At 43.2% G+C, this 15,982-nt stretch overlaps 1 pseudogene across 1 annotated transcript; it reads right to left on the reverse strand.

Moving 5' to 3' along the window:
* Positions 1-2,805: 2,805 nt before the first annotated feature.
* Positions 2,806-4,059, reverse strand: LOC149128645 (survival motor neuron protein pseudogene; annotated as a pseudogene). The gene has a single exon (XR_016222264.1). The product of XR_016222264.1 is annotated as a survival motor neuron protein pseudogene (transcript).
* Positions 4,060-15,982: the final 11,923 nt, after the last annotated feature.

Raw genomic sequence — 15,982 nt, forward strand, 5'->3', positions numbered from 1 at the left:
CAGTGGAGGATGGCCCAGGTGCTTGGGCCCTGCACCCCATGGGAGACCAGGAAAAGCACCTGGCTCCTGGCTCCTGCCATCGGATCAGCGCGGTGCGCCGGCCGCAGTGCGCCGGCCGCGGCGGCCATGGGAGGGTGAACCAACGGCAAAGGAAGACCTTTCTCTCTGTCTCTCTCTCTCACTGTCCACTCTGCCTGTCAAAAAAAAAAAAAAAAAATCAGTAAAGGAACGAAAAAGATATGAATCTCTAAAGACGAAAAGGGCAAGAGATTCCTGTTGAAGGAGGATGCCAGCAAGACTTAAGACTATGGAAGGCACCTAGATGAGTGATAACTCACCAGTCAACACTGGGGAGGTTGATGTCCCCTTGCAGGAACAACAGAACCTAAAATGAACAAAGGGAAAGAAAAAAGAAAAAAAGGAAGTCAGAGAAAACTGAAACCAATGCAGGGAGCCAGAAACTATTTCAAAATAAAAGGTTCAAAAAGTATTAATTCCTGGGATGGGTGTTTGGCCAGCGGTTAGGCTGCTGCTTGGGATACTGCATGCAGGGATCACAATCACAGTGCCTGGGTTCGAGTCCCACCTCTGGAACTTCTTGCTCGCGCAGACCCTGGAAAGGCAGCAAGTGCTTTCCTATGTGGTTGGGTCCCTGCCACCCATGTGAGAGTCCTGGATTGAGTACTGGGCTTTTGGCTTAAGCCTGGCCTGGCCCTGGCTATTGTGAGTGAACCAACAGAAGGAAGATTTCTCTTTCTCTCTCTCTCTCCCTCTCCCTTCCCTCCCTGTATGTGTGTTTCTGTGTCTCTGACTCTCAAACAGAATTTAATTTATTAACTCCTATATATTTCTTAGGTAACTACTGGAGGGAGGTACTCCACCCAGATAAGGGTATGAATCAAGAAATAGAAACATGTGGTGTCCAGTAAACAGGAGCTCCAAGAAAGGAATGACGGAATCTCCTGGGTGAAGGTGTGGGTGGTTCCCGTGTAGTGGTGTAGAGCTGGCCTGGGGAGTGATCCACTGTGCCACAGCGCCGGCCCCCAAAAACAATTGTTTTAAAAAATATTTTCTGACACCAGATCAAAAAGAAGTATCTTCCACAGGAGCCTGGCAATGATTAAAATGAATTTATTATGTGTAGATATCATCTATAATTTGTAAATAATTAGCTGCATGTAATTTTTTAAGGTTTACTCATCAGATGGCTGCAACAGCCAGGTCTGGGCCCAGATGAAACCAGGAACCCAGGAACTGCATCTTGGGTCTCCCACAAAGGTGGCAGGTCCAGTGCTTGAGCCATCCTCTGCTGCTGCCCAGGCACATCGGTGGGGAACTGGGTAGAAAGCAGAGTAACTGAGGCTCAACCTGGCACTCCAACATAGAATGCCCCTATCCCAGGCAGTCTACCTAACCTGCTGTGCCATAATGCCCATCCCATCTAATGGTTTTTAACCCTCTTCCGGTGTTTCTAGTGTCACATATACTGTTTGTGATGAAAGAAGATTCAGGGAAACAAAAGTTAACCAGTCCAGTCACTGTATGAAATGTAAGCAAGGAATACAGCCAGGTTCTCTCAGCTGTGGGATTTCTTAGTGTGGCTAGCGTTCCCATCCTCATCTCCAGCATCTCTTACATCCAGCACTAGTTGGTCAGCCATTCAGTAAGTAGATACACCAAGCCTCCCATGCACAAGGCACATTAGCTAATGGCTTGAAGTTCTGTGAGAATATGAGGTTTCCCATTTCTTGGGCTTTGTAATGGAGTATCCAGTAGTAAACTTCTTATTCCTATACCTTCCTAGGACCAACTTCTCCATTAAGACACAGAGGAAGAGAGGGTTTTACCCGTAAAGCCGGATGCCCTTCTTCCAGACTCTGGTAGTACCCTCTATTCTTCCCAAAGCCATTAGATTTCCCTTCAGATTATGAGCCTCATCAGAAACAGAAACCTGGCCTGCTCTGCACACTGGTATGTCACCACAGTGCCAGCTAACGCAACCTTTGTTGTCTGTCTTTCCTCTGCAAGCTGTATGCTCCTTGGCAGATGAGTCTATGGTTTATTTGAAACCTTGCTAATATATAGCATTTAGCACAAGCCCTAGCAGGTAGAATTTTGTTGAATAAACTTTGTCAGCATTGTTGATCTTTAAACGATGTAACACTGAAGAATGTACTTGCATACTGAACCAGCAGGTGGAAAATTTCTCTCCCCCTCTTTTATTATTTTCTTAAGCTTTATTTATTTATTTATTTACAAGGGAGGGTTAGAGAGAGAGACAGAGAGATCTTCCACCCACTGGTTCGTTCCCTGTAGGGCCAGGCCCACCCAAGAAAATAAATAGTTTTCTCAAATGAAAAGAAGTAAAAATTTTCCTAATGCAAAGAATACTGTCAAGAAAATGAAAAACAACCAAGAGAGTGGCAAAAATATTTGCAAATCATATATCTGATAAGGAAAGTATGTCTAGAATACATAAAGAACTCTTAAAGTGCAACAATGAAAAAGCAAAATGGGCGAAAGGGGCAGGCAGTTGGCCTAGCAGTTAAAACATCTACATCCCATATTGGAGTACCTGTTTTCAAGTCCCAGCTCTGCTTCTTGTTCCATCTTTCTGTTAATGTGCATGCTGGGAGGCTGCAGGTGATGGTCCCAAGTAGTTGGGTCCTTGCCACCCACATGGAAGACCTGGGTTGCATTCCTGGCTCCTAGCTTTGACCCAGCCCAGCTGGCCCAGCTCTGGCTGTCATGGGCATTTGGGGAATGAACCAGTGGATGGGAGCCCTCTGTCTCTCAAATAATAAGTTTTTTTTTTTAAAGTGGTTTTCTTTATTTTTAAAAGCACGAATAGAAAGCTTAACATACTTAACTAAGAAAGTTACACTATACAAAAATGTGCTCCATCACAGTTTTGGCAGATTGACTTCTGTGCTCTGAATGCGGCACTGAGTTTCTTTTAATCACTTACACTGGCATGTTCAGTTAATCAGGCTGTTTTTAAAAATACTCTGCTAGTTATTTAAGTATGGAATACATACAACAAGAGCAAAAGTGCAGATGATCGTGTCACCAACCCAGTGTTCCTGAAGAAAATGATGAGCCTGTTATTCATATCGGCCAGGGAACATCAAGATACCATTCTCCTTGGGAGACAGCTGTACTCCTTAACTGAAATGTGAGCATCTTCCTTCTTTCTGACTTTGCTTGAAGCCCATGTAGTAGCCAGTATGATAGCCACTCATGTACCAAGAGATTAACATACTTCCCAAGGCATCAGCATCATCAAGAGAATCTGGACATATGGGAGGTGGTGGGGGAATTACTGGTGGCCCAGAAGGAAATGGGGGCAGCCAGCATGACAGGAAGTGGGGTGGTAGGGGTGGCAGTGGCGGTGGCGGTGGTGGTGGCCCACTGAATTTTAGACCTGGCTTTCCAGGTCCCATTCCTGATCCTGGCATGGGGGGAGGCGGAGGGAGGAAGGAGTTCCAAGGATGAGCTTTTGACTTGATATTATTTGGTTTACTTCCAGGAGACCTGGAGTTGTTCTCACTTTCATCTGTAGAAACTTGACTTTCATTTTCATTCTCCTGAGCATTGTGTTCTATGTTATTAGCCACTTCAGATGTTGGGGAAAGTAGATCAGACAGATTTTGCTCTTCTCTGTTTCCATATCCAGTGTAAACCACAACACAGGTTTCTCTCTTAAAATCAACTGAAGCAATTGTAGCTGGGTAGATGCAGCCATCCTCTGACCAAATGGCACAACATTTGTCACCAACCTTCCACTGTTTTAAGGCAGTTGTGGTCTTCTTCTTTTGGCATTTATTCTTCTTAACAGGTTTTCTTTTAGGTGTGACTTTAGGTTTATCTGAAGTTGCACAAATGTCACCATTCTTCAGAGCATGCTTAAATGACGCTACAGCTTTGTCATAAGCTTTTATCAATGCTGTATCATCCCAAATGTCAGAATCATCACTCTGGCCCGTTCCGCGCCGGAACAGCACCGAGTCCTCCGGCTCCGAAACGCCGCCGCCGCCACTGCTCATCGCCATAGTGAGCCCTCAAATAATAAGTTTTAAAAACAGCAAAGGACTCAGAAAGATACTTCTCCAAAGGAGTTAAACAAACAGCTAGCAAGCACATGAAAAAGTACTCCATAACATTAGTTATTAGGAAAAAGCAACTCACCCACTAGAATAACTAAAATGAAAAAAGGGAGACAATACAAATTCAGGTAAAGATCTGGGGATACTGGAACCTTCATGCACTACTGTTAGGGATGGAACATGGTGCAGTTATAGTGGGAAAGTTTCCCATTCCCGCCAAAAGTCAAGTGTACAATTACATTATGACCCAGCAATTCTACTAGATATATAACCGAGTGAATTGAAAATGTCTGTTCACACAAAAACTTGGACAAAATGTTCATAGCATTTCATAGTGCTGTTATTCATAATAGCTAAAAAGTGAAAATAATCCAAGTTCCCATTAATTCATAAGTACATACATACAGTGTTGTATATCCATAGAGTGGACTCTTATTCAGCAATAAAAATGAACAAAGTGCTGTTACATAGTGCAAAGATTAACTTTGAAAACACTATGCTAAATGATGAAGCTGGACACAAAAGTCTGCACAGTGTGTTTTATTTATGTGAAATATGAAGACTGGGCAAATGAGACTGAGACAGGTGAGTAGGTTAGTGGTTACCATGGGGTGAGGGTGGGGAGTTGGGAAAGTTTCTTTTCAAGTTGATGAAAATGTTCTAGTACCAGAATGATGGCATACAACATGGTTAATGTAAAAAAAGACTTAGTTGTATACTTTATTTTTTCTTATTTTTTTATTTTTATTTTTCCCAAAGAAACCATTTATTTAATGAGTACAAATTTCATAAGTACAACTTAAGGAATATAGTGATTCTTCCCACCGTACCTGCTCTCTCACAACCACCTCGTCCCCCTCTCCCATTCCCAGTCCCATTCTCCATTTAAAAAAAAAAAAAAAAGCGAAAAACTGTTCCTCAGCAGTTGAAACAAGGGCTGTTCAAGTCATTGCTTCTCAAAGTGCAATGTGCTCTGTTAGTTATCACAGATCGGAGAGAACATATGGTATTTGTCCCAGTATTTGTCCCTGTGGGACTGGCTTATTTCATTAAGTATGATGTTTTTCAGATCATCCATTTTGTTGCAAGTAACAGGATTTTATTTTTTACTGCTGTGTATTATTCCATAGGCTACATATTCCAAAATTTCTTTATCTGGTGTTCAGTTGACAGGCATTTTGGTTGATTCCATATCTTAGCTATTCTGAATTGAGCTGCAAGAAATATGGGACTGCAGATAGCTCTTTTATTTGCTGATTTCATTTCTCTTAGGTAAATTCCCAGGAGTGGGATACCTGGGTCATATGGTAGCTCTATATTCATATTTCTGAAGTATCTGCATACCATCTTCCATAGTGGTTTTACCAGTTTGCATTCCCACCAACAGTGGATTAGGGTACCTTTTCCTCTACATCCACATTTATTGTTTGTTGATTTCTGTATGAAAGCCATTCTGACTGGGGTGAGGTGAAACCTCATTGTGGTTTTGATTTGCATTTTCCTGACAGCTAGTGTTCCTGACAATTTTTCATGTGTCTGTTGGCCATTTGGATTTCCTCTTTTGAAAAATGTCTGTTTAAGTCCTTGGCCCATTTCTTAACTGGGTTGTTTGTTTTGTTGTTGTGGAGTTTCTTGATCTCTTTGTAGATTCTGGTTATTAATTCTTTATCAGTTGCATTGTTTGCAAATAATTTCTTTCATTCTGTTGGTTGCCTCTTCACTTTCTGAGTGTTTCTTTTGCAGTACAGAAGCTTCTCAATTTGATATAATCCAATTTGTTGATTTTTTGCTTTGATTTCCTATGCCTCTGGGGGTCTTTTCCAAGAAATTTTTGCATGTGCTGATGTCTTGCAGGGTTTCCCCAATGTTCTCTAGTAATTTGATGCTATTTGATGCTATCAGGTTAGATTTAGGTCTTTAATCCATTTGAATGGATTTTCATGTAAGGTGTAAGGTAGGAGTCCTGCTTTGTACTCCTGCATGTGGAAATCCAGTTTTCCCAGCAACATTTGTTGAAGAGACTGTCCTTGCTCCAGGGATTGGTTTTAGCTCCTTGGTCAAATATAAGTTGGTTGTAGATGCGTGTATTGATTTCTGTTGTTTCTATTCTGTTCCATTGGTCTATCTGTCTGTTTTTGTACCAGTACCAGGCTGTTTTGATTATAACTGCCCTGTAGTATGTCTTGAAATCGGGTATTGTGATGCCTCTGGCTTTGTTTTTGTTGTGTAAGATTGCTTTAGCTATTTTTGGTCTCTTGTGCTTTCATATGAATTTCAGCATCATTTTTTCTAGATATGCGAAAAATGTCTTTGGTATTTTGATTGGTATTGCATTGAATCTGTAAATTGCCTTTGAAAGAATGGACATTTTGATGATATTGATTCTTCTAATCCATGAACATGGAAGATTTTTCCATTTTTTTGGTATCTTCTGCTATTTCTTTCTTTAATGTCTTTTAATTCACATTGTAGAGATCATTGACATCATTGGTTAAATTTATTCCAATGTGTTTGATTTTTTTTTGTAGCTATTGTGAATGAGATTTGTCGCTCCCCCTCTTCGTGGAGGAACGACACAGGACCCTGCGCTGTTCTTTTGTCTGCTCGGCCCTTCCCGGGTTTGCTGCTGGTTCTTCCCGGGTTGGCTGCCGTCCTTCCACCTCCGTGGAAGGGCGGTGCCCCCTGCCACTTTCCCCACTTCCTCGGGGGAGCGGCACACCGCCGGCCGGCTCTCTCGGGGGCTGCTCAGGTGTTCCTTCAGAAAGATGATGTTCCTGGTGCATGTTGTCTCTCTCCTCCTTTATAGTCCTCTTCCACCAATCCCAACTCTGCTACCCACACGCCGAGCACGCTGCTCTCCTCCAATCAGGAGCAGCTCCTGCAGCTTGTCAAGTTGGTGAGAGGCAGCTGTGTAGAAGCTGTTTCCTCCTCTCCCAGTGCCATATTGTGGGAGAGCAGATGCATAGAATAAGTCTTAATTCCAGTAACTTAGTCTAGTCCGAGTTGCTCCCCACAAGATTGATCTTAGAAGTTTTTTTTTTTTTTCAGCTATGGCATTGTATGTGTATACAAAGGCTGTTGATTTTTGTGTATTGATTTTATATCCTGCTACTTTACCAAACTCTTCTATGAGTTCCAAGAGTCTCTTAGTGGAATCTTTTGGATCCCCTATATATAGAATCATGTCATCTGCAAATAAGGATAGTTTGCCTTCCTCATTCCCAATTTGAATCCCTTTGATTTCTTTTTATTTTTTTAAAAAGAATTTTAGTTTTTTTTTTTTTATTTATTTGAAAGTCACAGTTAGAGAAGGAGAGGCAGAGAGAGAGAGAGAAAGAGAGAGAGAGAGAGAGAGAGAGAGAAAAGTCTTCCATCCACTGGTTCACTCCCCAGTTGGCTGCTGCAATGGCCGGAGCTGGGCCGATCCAAAGCCAGGAGCCAGGAGCTTCTTCTGGGTCTCCCATGTGGGTTCAGGGGCCCAAGGACTTGGGCCATCTTATACTGCATTTCCAGGCCACAGCAGAGAGCTGGATCAGAAGTGGAGCAGCCGGGACTCAAACTGGCACCCATATGGGATGCTGACACTGCAGGAGGCAGCTTTACCTGCTGTGCCACAGTGCTGGCCCCATTTGATGTCTTTTTCTTGTCTAATGGCTCTGGCTAAAACTTGAAAGACTATATTGAATAGCAGTAACAAGAGTGGGCATTCTTGTCTGGTTCCAGATCTCAGTGGGAATGCTTACAACTTTTCCACATTCTTTAGGACACTGGCCTTTATTGTGTTGAGGAATGTTTTTTTCTATACCCACTTGGTCCAGGTGAATGATCATTCTGACGTGTTGTTGGATTCAATTGGCCAGAATTTTGTTGAGGATTTTTGTGTCTATATTCATCAGGGAAATTGGTCTTTGTAGTTCTCTTTCTCTGTTGCATCTTTTCCAAGTTTAGGAATTAAAGTGATGATGGCTTCATAGAAAAATTTGTGAGGATCCCTTCCTTTTCAATTGTTTTGAGTAACTTGAGAAGAAGTGGAGTTAGTTCATCCTTAAATGTCTGGTATAATTCAGTAGTGAAGTGATCTGGTCCTGGGCTTTAGTTTGTTGGGAGGGTCTTTATTACCGATTCAATTTCCGTCTTGGTAATAGGTCTGTTTAGGTTTTCTTTGTCTTCTTGGCTCAATGTAGGTAGGTTGTATGTGTCCAGGAATCTTTCCATTTCATCTAGGTTTCCCAGTTTGTTGGCGTACTTCTCTTTGGAGTAATTTCTGATGATCTTTTATTTCTGTGGTGTCTGTTGTTACATTTCCTTTTTCATCTCTAATTTTATTGATTTGGGTCTTCTCTCTCCTTTTTTGGTTAGTTGGGCCAATGGTGTGTCAATTTTGTTTATTTTTTCAAAAAATAAGCTCTCTGTTTTACTAATCTTGTTTTTTTATTAAATTTTGTTGATTTCTTCTCTAATTTTACTTATTTCTTTTCTCCTTCCTACTCGTTTTGGATTTGGTTTGCTGTTGCTTTTCTAGATCCTTGAGATGCTTTGGTAGCTCATATATTTGATGCCTTTCCAATTTCTTTTTTTTAAAGATTTATTTATTTATTTGAAAGTCAGAGTTACACAGAGAGAAGGAGAGGCAGAGAGAGAGAGAGAGAGGTCTTCCATCCACTGGTTCACTCTCCAGTTGGCCACAATGGTGAGCCGATCTGAAGCCAGGAGCCAGGAGCTTCTTCCCGTGTAGGGGTGTAGGGGTCCAAGGAATTGGGCCATCTTGTACTGCTTTCCCAGGCCAGAGCAGAGAGCTGGATCGGAAGTGGAACAGCCAGGACTTGAATTGGTGCCCATATGGTATGCTGGCACTGCAGGAGGCAGCTTTATCCACTATGCCACAGTGCTTGCCCCTCCAATTTCTTGATGTAGGTACCAGTTGCTATAAACCTTCCTCTTAACACTGCTTTTGCTATATTCCATAAGTTTTAATGTGTTGTATTGTCATCTTCACTTTTTTCCAGAAATTTTTTATTTCTCTTTTGATTTCTTCTATGACCCACTGTTCATTCAGGAGCATGTTGTTAAGTATCCATGTATTTGCATATGCTCTAGGGATTCCTGAGTTGCTAATTTCCAGCTTCATTTTATTGTCCAAGAAGATGCATGGTATGATTTTTATGTTTTTTAATTTGCTGAGACTTGTTTTACGGGCTAGCATGTGATCAATCCTAGACAAGGTTCCATGCGCAGGTGAGAAGAGTGTGTATTCTGCAACTGTAGGATGAAAAGTTCTGTAGATATCTGTTAGGTCCATTTGGTCTATAGTGTCAATTAATTCTGCTGTTTCCTTGCCGATTTTCTGTGTGGTTGATCTGTTCATTGTTGAAAAGTGTAATATTGAAATCCCCCATTACTATTGTATTTGAGTCTATGTCTCCCTTTAGATCCCTTAACATTTCTTTTAAATATCCAAGTGTCCTGTAATTAGGTGCATATATGTTTATAATAGTCACATCTTCCTGTTGAATTGATGCCTTAATCATTACATAGTGTCCTTCTTTGTCTCTTTTAACAGTTTTTGTGTTAAAGTCTATTTTGTCTGGTACTAGGCTGGCTACACCAGCTCTTTTTTGGTTTCTGTTAGCATGGAATATCTTTTTCCAACCTTTCACTTTTAGTCTGGATGCACCTTTGTTAGTGAGATGTGTTTCTTGTAGGCAGCAAATCGGTGTTTTTTTTTTTTTTTTTTTTTTTTTTAATCCATTCAGCCAAGCTGTGTCTTTTAACTGGAGAGTTAAGGCCACTTACATTCAAGGTGACTATTGATGAGCAACAACTTTGCCCTGCCATTTTTTCATAAATATTCCTATTTTTTCCTTTGGGTTTCCTTTGTAGTTTTACTGGGAGCCTTCCATCCTTTACCTTCTTCCGTAGTGATGACCATGTATCTGTGTTTCTGTGTGTAGCATATCCTTAAGCATCTTCTGCAGGGCTGGATGGCTGGTGATAAAGTCTTTCAATTTCTGTTTGTTGTGGAAGGTCTTTATTTCACCTTCATTCATAGTATTCTGGGTTGACAATATTTTTCTCTTAAGGCTTGGACTATATCTCACCATTCTCTCCTAGCCTGTAGGGTTTCTGATGAGAAGCCTGCTATGAGTCTAATTGGAGATCCTCTGAAAGTAATCTGGCATTTCTCTCATACACATTTTAGAATTTTTTTCTTTATGTTTTACTGTGGAGAGTTTGATTACAGTGTTTCATAGTAAAGATCTTTTCTGGTCATGTCTATTAGTTCTATGTGCTTCCTGTACTTGGATGACCCTTTCTTTCTCTAACTTGGGGAAGTTTTCTGCTTGTATCTCACTAAAAAGATCTTCTAATCCTTTCTCTCTTTCCATGCCTTCAGGAACTCCTAGATCCTGGATGTTGAGTCTTTTTATAGTGTCCTGTAGATTCCAAACAATGTTTTTTAGTTTTGTAATTTCTTCCTGTGTTTGGTCTGACTGCATAGTTTCCTGTACTTTGAAAACACAGAAAAGCTTAGAAAAGTCAGATATTCTTTCTTTTGCCTCACCAATTCTGTTGTTAAAGCTCTCCACTGTATTTTTTATTTGTTCTATTGAATTCTTCATTTCTAAGATTTCATTTTGATTTCTCTTTAAGATCTCAATTTTGTGGGAGAAATTTTCTTTCATGTCATATATAGATTTCATTAGTTTGTGTATTTGCTTCTGATTACTTCTAAGTAATCCTATGATCAGTTTTTTGAATTCCATTTCTGGCACTTCTTCAATTTCATTATCTTCACAATCTAGTATTGAATGTTGTGTTCTTTTGGGGGGTCATGTTATCTTCCTTGTTCTTATTTCTTGGATTGGTGCATTTGTTATTTGGCATTTGTAGGGATACTCGGTGGTTTCTTCTTTGTTATTTTCGCTGTGATGGCTTTTATCTTTGGACTGTGTCTGATTGGATTAGTGCAGTGTCTGCTTTCAAGGAATACCTAGAGGGGTGTGGTGGCAGTGGCTAGGGAGCTCTGTTCAGTGCTCCAGGGTGAAGGGCATGTCTGAGTTGACACACCCAGGTTTGGTGTGGTAAATCTTTTTTTTTAATATCAGTGGGGCGGTTTCTTCTTGTCTGTTGGCATAGACTCAGCTGAGCTCCTCTGTCGCTCCCCCTCTTCGCGGAGGAACGACACAGGACCCTGCGCTGTTCTTTTGTCTGCTCGGCCCTTCCCAGGTTTGCTGCTGGTTCTTCCCGGGTTGGCTGCCCACCCTTCCACCTCCGTGGAAGGGCGGTGCCCCCTGCCACTTTCCCCACTTCCTCGGGGGAGCGGCACACTGCCGGCCGGCTCTCGGGGGCTGCTCAGGTGTTCCTTCAGATAGATGTTCCTGGTGCATGTTGTCTCTCTCCTCCTTTATAGTCCTCTTCCACCAATCCCAACTCTGCTACCCACACGCCGAGTACGCTGCTCTCCTCCAATCAGGAGCAGGATCAGCTCCTGCAGGTTACTGGTCGAACTGGAGGCAGCTGTGTAAAAGTTGTTTACTCCTCTCCCAGCACCATATTGTGGGAGAGCAGATGCATAGAATAAGTCTTAATTCCAGTAACTTAGTCTAGTCCGAGTTGCTCCCCACACTCCTCTCCTCGAAGGAGACCAGTCCTGGGTGGTAGCCCCAGTGATTATATTATTTGTCTGCTCTGTCACAAGGACTACACACAGGATCTGTATAGTCCTCAGTATAAGCTCAGATTCCCCAGCAGTGTCCCTCACCAGGTAACCAGGGAGCCCTGATCATGTGGAGTCTCCCACAGTGACCGCCCCATGTTCCAGCCACACCCTGAGTCCTCCCATGCAGCCGCAGTGTTTTCACAGTCCTGGCACACAAGTTTCCCACAGTCACGAGCACCCAGCCCCCAGTCTTCTCTCTCCACCAGACTCAGGAGTCTCCACTTGGCTGGTTGCTGGGTGTGGACATGAGTTGGTGCAGCTGTTATGTACGCCCAAAATGGCACCTGCTCTCTGTCAGCTTGTTACAGGACGCCTTTGCAGGTACACTATGCCCCACAGGGCTCCAAGCCAGATTCCCTCTGGGCTCTTCCTGTAGCTTTTTCCCCAGTGGCTTGGGCTCCTGCAGTCAGGTCTCGCTTTGCTCTCCAACACTGGTGCAGAGGCTCTCGGCTGGTGGGGTCCTAACTTGTGCGTGTCTTCGCCCTCCATGCAGGTCCACTGTGTTCCTCCAATTTACTTAGAGTTTCCTCTGCTGTTTTCTCCCTAACTCTTCCCTGAGACTGCACTCTTTCCACTTTTTAAAAACTATCCTCTAGAATGGAGCAGCAAAGTTCCCTCCCTACTCCGCCATCTTAATCCAATCAAAGGCAGTTGTACACTTTTTATTTTAAATAAATCATGTCAACTTTATTTTTTTTTAGATTTTATTTATTTGAGAGATAGAGTCACAGACAGAGAGAGATGGAGAGAAAGATGTCTTTCATCCTCTGGTTCACTCCCCAGATGGCCACAATGGCTGTGGCCAAGCTGATCTGAAGCCAGGAGCCAGGACTTTCTTCCAGATCTCCCACACGAGTGCAGGGGCCCAAGGACTTGGACCATCCTCTACTGCTTTCCTAGGCCATAGCAGAGAGCTGGATCAGAAGTGGAACAGCCGGGACTTGAACCGGTGCCCATAAATGGGATGCCAATGCTCCAGACAACAGCTTAACCTGCTACGCCACAGTGCCAGCCCCTTACATCTGGTTTTTACAGCTTTATGTATTTTTGAGCTCGGAAACATTTCTATCTGAAAAAGCTCCCCTAAATTCCCTATTCCTTTGCTCTATTTTCTCCTAGTGCTTGTCACCGCAATGAAGTTCTTTTAGAGGGATAGGGCTAAGTTCTCAGCTCAATCCTCAAAAAAAATTTTTTTGTAAAAACAAAGGAAAAGTGCTTATATACTAAAAATCTATAGAAATGCCATTTTGTGATGTTTTCAGAAAATTAAGTAACTTTAGCTCCTAGCTCCCCTTTAAAGAGGCAGATCCTTTGCCATATGAGAACTTAACCCCAGGGTACTGGCCCTGATTCTGAAGGGTGTTTTGGTTTGCTGTGGCCTGGCCAGTTGAAATCACACTAGATAGTCAGGTCCTCACATCTACTTTCCTTTCTCATGGGTGATGTTTGTGCCAAGTCTTACTAAGAGGACCTCAGTCCCACTGAAGATAGCTCTTTCAGGGAAAGTGTACGTTAATATTCTTCCTTTCTGATTGATTTGTTCACAATCCACTAGAATGCTTCTGAGTGTAGATTCCATTACACTGCGAGTCTTAGCCTCCCCTTGGCTGCTTGGGTCCTGGGTGCTTTCATCTAACAGAGGTCAAATGTTCCTTAACATTGGCAGATGTTACAGACCAAGGGCATCGAGCTCCCCTCTGCATGCTATAAAGGAGAAGGCATCGTGGTAATGTCAAATTTACTTCCAGCATACTGCTTGTGTTAGAGACAAAGAGTATCAAATGCCAGATGAAGACTGACTTTGCATCATTTGATGCACGCCTATACGTGTGCCAAAATAAAACTTAACCGTTTTCCTGTTTCCTTGGGGAAAGTAAGTTTAAAATACTTGCAGTTACCAAATGGGAACAGTTCTCCCTGATTTTAAGAGTTGATTTCTAGCCACAGTTCAGTGACTCACATGTAACGGTTTCTAATGAAAGAAGTAACAAGTAGCCAAAATGGGTGGTCAGAACTCTTATTAAAACTCATACTTTGATTCATAAATCAAAGACATAGTCATGAGACAGTTCTTGTACCTATAAAATAGATTCGTTAAGTCTTTAAAATATTTCCTTGAAAATAGAATTCATGTGCAACTTTGCAGAGAACACTGTTATTTCTACTTGATAACATAACTGGCTAAAACTTTAAGAATCACATTGTTTACAAAATGTTTTTTACGATAAGCAACCACCTGTGCACCAAAAAAGTTACCCAGATTTGACAGCCAAATGCTTTCATGTGTTTGATAGAGCAACAGACTCTTTGCCATATAGTAAAAGTAGCAGTTTCCCTTGCAATGTATCAAACGACTTGAGTTGCATATGAAAAATTAATTTTAAAATTTAAATAATATTTTGATTTAATGCAAGACCATTATTCAGAACTAGCTTTTCCTTTTTTTTTTTTTAAATGTATTTGACAGAGTTAGAGAGAGAGAGAAAGTCTTCCTTCCATTGGTTCACCTCCCAAATGGCTGCTATGGCCGGAGCTACGCCGATCTGAAGCCAGGAGCCAGGTACTTCCTCCTGGTCTCCCATGTGGGTGCAGGGCCCAAGCACTTGGGCCATCCTCCACTGCACTCCCGGGCCACAGCAGAGAGCTGGACTGGAGAGGAGCAACCAGGACTAGAACCCAGCGCCCATATGGGATGCCGGCGCCGCAGGCAGAGGATTAACTATGTGAGCCATGGCGCCGGCCCCAGCTTTTCATTTTTTTTTTTTTAAGATTTTTTTTTAAAAGATGTATTTATTTGAGAAGCAGAGTTACAGACAGAAAGAAGGAGAGGCCGGCGCGGCTCACTAGGCTAATCCTCCGCCTAGCGGCGCCGGCACACCGGGTTCTAGTCCCGGTCGGGGTGCCGGATTTTGTCCCGGTTGCCCCTCTTCCAGGCCAGCCCTCTGCTGTGGCCCGGGAGTGCAGTGGAGGATGGCCCAGGTGCTTGGGCCCTGCACCCCATGGGAGACCAGGAAAAGCACCTGGCTCCTGGCTCCTGCCATCGGATCAGCGCGGTGCACCGGCCACATCGCGCTGGCCGCGGCGGCCATTGGAGGGTGAACCAACGGCAAAGGAAGACCTTTCTCTCTGTCTCTCTCTCTCACTGTCCACTCTGCCTGTCAAAAAAAAAAAAAAAAAAAAAAAAAAAGGAAAGAAAGAAGGAGAGACAGAGAGACATCTTCTACCTGCTGGTTCACTCTCCAAATGGCCACTATGGCCAGAGCTGCGCTTATCTGAAGACAGGAGCCAGGAGCATCCTCTGGATCTCCCACGTGGGTGCAGGGGCCCAAGGACTTGTGCCATCCACCACTGCTTTCCCAGGCCATAGCAGAGAGCTGGATCAGAAGAGGAGCAGGCAGGACTCTACTGGCACCATATGGCATACTGGCACTGCAGGCGGAGGCTTAACCTACAGTGCCAGCCCCAGGTTTATTTATTTCTTTATTTGAAAGGCAGATTGACAGAGAGTAAAACAATAAGATCTTCCATCTGCTGATTCACTCCCTAAGTAGCCACAATGGGCCAGGCCAAAACCAGGAGGCCAGAACTCCACTCAGGTCTCCCACATGGGTGACTGGGACCCAAGTGCTTGGACCATCTTCTGCTGCTTTCCTAGGCAGATTAGCAGGGAGTGTGATCAGAAGTGTAGCAGCCAGCATTTGAACTGGCACTCTAATATGGGATGCCAGTGTTGCAAAAGTCAAGGCAGCTTAACTCATTGTGCTACAACACCAGCCTCTCTCCCTCACCCCCCCCGCCCTTTTTTAAGAAAAAAAAATGCTTGTTTGGTGTTTTAGAAAAGTCATTATTGGGGCCATTGCTGTGGTGTAGCGGGTAAGACCACTGCCTGCAGTACCAGCATCCCATGTGGGCGCAGGTACTAGTCCCGGCTGCTCCACTTCCAATCCAGCTCCCTGCTATGGCCTGGGAAAGCAGTGGAGGATGGCCCAAGTCCTTGGGCCCCTGCACCCAAGTGGGAAAACCAGAAAAAGCTCCAAGGTTTTGGCTTCAGATTGGCCCAGCTCTGGCTGTTGTGGCCATTTGGAAAGTGAACAGTGGATGGAAGACCTCTCTCTCTCTGCCTCTACTTCTGTAACTCTGCCTTTCAAATAAATAA

This window comes from Oryctolagus cuniculus, chromosome 1 (assembly GCF_051225735.1).
Source record: "Oryctolagus cuniculus isolate XC-2025 breed Fujian yellow rabbit chromosome 1, ASM5122573v1, whole genome shotgun sequence".
Taxonomy (NCBI): Eukaryota; Metazoa; Chordata; class Mammalia; order Lagomorpha; family Leporidae; genus Oryctolagus; species Oryctolagus cuniculus.